This window comes from Colius striatus, chromosome 11 (assembly GCF_028858725.1).
Source record: "Colius striatus isolate bColStr4 chromosome 11, bColStr4.1.hap1, whole genome shotgun sequence".
Taxonomy (NCBI): domain Eukaryota; kingdom Metazoa; phylum Chordata; class Aves; order Coliiformes; family Coliidae; genus Colius; species Colius striatus.
In genome coordinates, this window is record NC_084769.1 from 4,442,501 (window position 1) to 4,447,500 (window position 5,000).

At 43.4% G+C, this 5,000-nt stretch overlaps 1 protein-coding gene across 3 annotated transcripts in view; it reads left to right on the forward strand.

Moving 5' to 3' along the window:
• The window catches only part of ZEB2 (zinc finger E-box binding homeobox 2), a 115,370-nt gene that overhangs the window by 61,498 nt on the left and 48,872 nt on the right, over positions 1-5,000 (forward strand). The window lies entirely within an intron of this gene.

Sequence of the window (5,000 nt, forward strand, 5' to 3'; positions counted from 1 at the left end):
ACTTGTGCAAATATAATTAAAATCAGCCCTCCTTGGAGCTCTGGATGTGTGGCAGAATTTGGACCTAAATGTTGCAGAAGTGAATTAATAAATGCAAGGAAGGTTCAGAAGTTGTAAAATTAAATATACATCTGTGAAAACATCTCTCCAATTACGTAGCTGCACATTTGCAGGACGCATTTTACACTTCATGTGGAATTAAACTATTAGTAAAAATCTGTCTACAAGTAGTGACACTTACTTTAAAAGATCACATGGACTTATATTGTTTCATAATGCATCTAAAATAGCAGTTCCTGAAACACCACTTCCACTTTAACAAAACGTGTTACTCTCACATGGGCTAAAACTCTATTTTCCTGAGGAAGGACTATTGAAGTACAGAAGTATTTAGCTGGGAAGGGTTGGGTTAATACATGTAATTTCTTTTCTTTCATTGGACTTCCTTTTGCCAACTTTACCTTGTATAAATAATTTTGCCTGTGAGAGCCTTTACATGGAATGTAGATTGACTATTACTTCCTGAATAGATTTAAATTTAACACCAATTTAGTCACTGTAGTATTCCTATATTGGAAATAACAGCTTCCATAGGACTTCTACAAAGTGCCAGAAATATGATCTCATACGTGGAAACAAATTTAAATGTGTTTTCTTTTACATGTTTTCTTTTCGTATGTTTTTCCCACCTACGTTTCCCTTGTTCCCCAAATCCTCTCCTCTGCTCCAGGGCTGTGAGAAATCTGGAAACTTACCTGGAGATAAAAAAAACCCAAGCTAGCTTTTAATAAGAATTGCCTGCCTTGCAAGAATTTTTACGTTTAAAGCTCATTTTTTTTCCTTAAAGCCAGTTATTTCTCCTTTCCAAGCACCAGACGCTTTTAAGATAAAGCTGGGCTGTCCCGTTCATAATTCCTGAGCTGAAGTGTGAATGCCAATAATAGAGGAGTTTGATCAGGAGTCTGGAAATCATTTATTTAGCTTGGATGTTGTGAAAGTGATTGGCTCCTTCTGTGGGAAGTGGCATTTCCCATGAGCGCTGGGACAGCCTTGACTGCTGGGCAGGGTTCACCAGCCAGGGAAGGGGCTGGAAACGGACCATGGCTCCTCACTTTGTCGTCTTCTTTCTGTGGGGATGTGGAGGGGCCAGGTCTTAGCTCTGAGATGCGTCAGCTCACGTGGGAGGGCAGCGTGGAGTTGCCATCTCCCTGTCCCCATGCCAGAGCTGGAGAAAACCCATCCCTCATGTACAGCAGAAAGCTCTATGGGGGAGTGGGACTAACAGTGACTTTCCCTGTTCTCCCCCATAAGCCCATGCTAACGTAAGGCTTAATCTTTGTTTCCTTCTTACTCGAAGAACTAAAACCAAATAAACCAGAGAAAATAAAAAAAGCCCACCTCAGAATGAGATCATAGCTCAATGCATTATGGTTTGGATGCAAATGTACATTTTCAGTGGGTTCCTTGGCTCGGATGTCAGGAGCTATTGGAATTTTTTTAGTTATTTGGCAGTTGAATAGTATGGTTTCCAACTTCTTCATCAGCTTTTGAGGCAAATAGAAAAGAGCTAATAATACACTTCAGTTTGCTCTCCAGGCTTGGAAAGCTAGTAACCAACTTGCTGTAACTCTAATACTCCTTCTCTAGCCTGCCTCCCGCTCATTGCAGCCAAAAATCTCTGTAGGTGTAGCTGAAGACCACACTCCATAGGCAGGCAGAGAAAAAAATTGCTGCGGGTCAACAAGGCGACACACTTTATCATGAATATTGCCTTTATTCAGCTTTCTGAAGTGCTTTGCTTGGTGCTTTTCTAGGCAGGGTGCGTCTTGCCTGCTTACCCGTCTCCCAAACCACCGGAGGAAGGCGGAGGGGTGTTCAGCTGTGTGTTGGGTCACAGCCTGACTTCCACTTGCTCGTGCCACAGATACCTGTGGCATGCAGCCACTGCAGTTGGTTGCAGGCTGGGCACACGCCAGGGTCAAAGATGCAGCCCCCGAGCAGCTGAGCTCCTGCCTGCCCTTGGGGAGGGATGTTGAGGCTGAACATGAAGCTCTCTTGCTAAAAAAGGGGTTTTATCCTAGTTCCTACATGATTCCTTTCTTATGAGTTTGTTGTCAGTGGAATTCACCTTTACTAACAATGCTAAATACTTCACAAGCATCCTAAAACTCCCAGCAGAGGAGTGATAAAATAGACAAGGAATTCCCTGCTGCCATGGAGGACAAGTCCCTTGCAGCCTCCTCAAACATCCTGTGTTCTCCTGATGGTTCTGGTGCTCTAGCAGCCGCATAATAACTTGCAATACTCCATGGCTCTCAACTCGTCTGCCAAGCATATACTACCAAGGACTATGCTGGGTGAAAAAGAGCAACAATGATCACCAGCTTTTCTGTCTGATGATTTGCTTTACTGCTTTATTCTTTCTGTGGCCCCCCTCAAAGTGTCTGTGCTACTTGAGCCATCCAAAGATACTTCTTCCAGTCAAACCCTAAGGGTGCAAAGTGAAACAGTTCAGATATTGACAAAAGGGTAAATTGAACATATGACATGAGCAGAGCATTGCCTATAAGAGAAAATCATGAAGGTCTGTGGAGGAAGTAGGAATATATGAAGGGGCTCTAAACTACTCACCCTATCTTCTGCCTTCCTGCCGTAGTGATATCCTCTGTACCATCATAGCTCATATTACCCAAGGACTGAGTGACACAGGAGGACCTCCATAACTGTTTGATTTTTGTCAGTGGCCTCTCATACAATTTAAGGGACGTGCTGTTTGCTGAGATTTGAGGTGCTCCAGAGTTGTGATCAGCCTGTCATGTTAGCGGACAGGCTTGCAGAGCAGCTAAACAGGATTATCTCCAATAGAGCAAAGCCTGAATGGGCTAGTGGCAATGTGGCAGCAGGAGAAGCCACAGCAAGACACTGGGAACAGTAGTCATGTATGTGTGTTTAGTCTGGAAAAGTAAAACTGATTGCTACTGCATTAGGAGCAAGGAAACGATTTGTATACTTTCTCCAGGTAGCTCAGCCAAGGAGCTTCAAAAAGCTGGTGTTGCAATTGGATAAGCAGATGCAGAGCTGCCATAAAACTTCCAAGCATGTCCAAGGGCAACAGTTATTGTGAAAAAGTATAATTTTATCATTAGGTCTAAATCTGTCCCTAGAACATGCAGTGGTTAGTAACTCGAGTCTATAGCTGGCAAAATGTAAATTGCCAATATCAGCTCCTGTAGCTAATGACAGTTTTACCGGAGGGAGCATTGCAGGATTGGGCTCAAACCAGATTTTTTAGAGATGAGAGATCCTGGTTCAGTACTGAGGTCCCACACAGGCTCAGGGCTCTCTGCCATGTGGTGCTCATCTTCCATTCAGGATGACATGTGTCCACTCCGAGGACGTAATGGCTAATGCGCCGCGCATTAACTTAAAAATATACCAGCGAGCCTGCCTGGTCTGCGTGCTGTTGGAGGAGGAAAACACTCACTTGTGCATATTAAACTGAATTTCTGTGCTCATTTTTACATTTCTTTTCTCCATATACCCCAAAGGATCGTTAGGGACGAATGGCCTGTACATCATCATTTTATGAAACAAAGATGTGCTTGTTTTACACGAAGGCAACGAAAAATCCTCGCCGACTTGTAGTATTTTCCCCTGTATCGTAATTTAAACAGAAGCCACCAAGTGTTGCACCCTTTTATCTCCCCACCACCAGAAAATACCTGCTACAGATGTATACCAAAGCCTCGCAATGGCTTTGCCAAATGTCATATAGCAAAAGGCCTTGGTCCTTTGAAGCCTTGCACGTGGACATAACTTCATCTACCCGGGCAGTTTCGTTGTCCTCTATGAGACATGATTCTTTGTAATTCTGTGGCTGCATGAAAAACTTGGGTTCACTCCAATTTCTTTTTTTTTTTCAACTAGTTTTTAAATGACAACATACTGAGAAAGTATGGTTGATGCCCACAGCGCAGGGCTTCAGAAAATGTAGGTAATGAAATCCTACAGTCCTCTAATTCCACCTTTAGAGAGTCATCCTTTGCCTTCATCCAAGTTTTGATTGCAATGCAGAGCAAAGGAGAAAGTGTGAGGGGGGAAAAGCCCTTTCCTGGTTTCATGCAAGGGAGGGGAAACCCCCCCACCCCATTTAAATGGATATATATCTCTTAACTAAGCAGAGTAAGGTGTTCATTAGCTAGGCTGGATTAATAAATAAATAAATGAGAGAGAGAGAGAAGAGATTGAATGTGGAAGAGTGAGAAGAACAAACAAGTCAAAGCATTTGTTCATGCTGCAATCTACACATCAATTATCCTGCTGTGCTAATTACCACCTTTCCATACCCCAGGTACCTAAGCATTCTCACTTACTCACTCTTTCATGCCTCTGATCAAAAAAAAAAGGAAGAAAGAGGAGGAAAAAAAAAAAACAACCCAACCAGAAAGAAATGATGGAAGGGAAAGATGAACCCAGAGGTGAAATAAACTCTTAGATCCGAATTTTCTTTGCATTTGAAAGTCTAAATAAGGGTCTTCATTGCAGTTTTAGAAAATGAAACATTGACAAATATTTTAATTGTAAAGCGTTTAAGAGCTGGGTTTGCAGGCACTGCGCCGGCCGGGCACGGGGATGCCTCGGCTAGGTAAGGAGGAGGTCGGTACTACAGACAATGAGGGGTGATTTTCAATGCCATTATTAGCGGCGTTACATCGTTAAAGTCAATGGCCACTAATTATCAACCTACTTTTATGTGGCTGTTGCGAAAGGGAGTCCGGCATCCAGCTCGGTGCCTGCGTTTGTTTTAGGCTCTTGGCGTCGCCGACCACAATTAAGCCTCCTTCGCGGCGAGGAGCCCAAAGGCTGCCATCCCTTTTGGTTTGCGGGCCTCCTAGCCAGGGTGCTCGTTTTCTCATTTCAGAGCGAAGTTGGATAAAAAAGAAACCTATTTCCTGGAGCTCATTTGATACCTGGTGGGGATGCTATTCAGGTGACAAGGA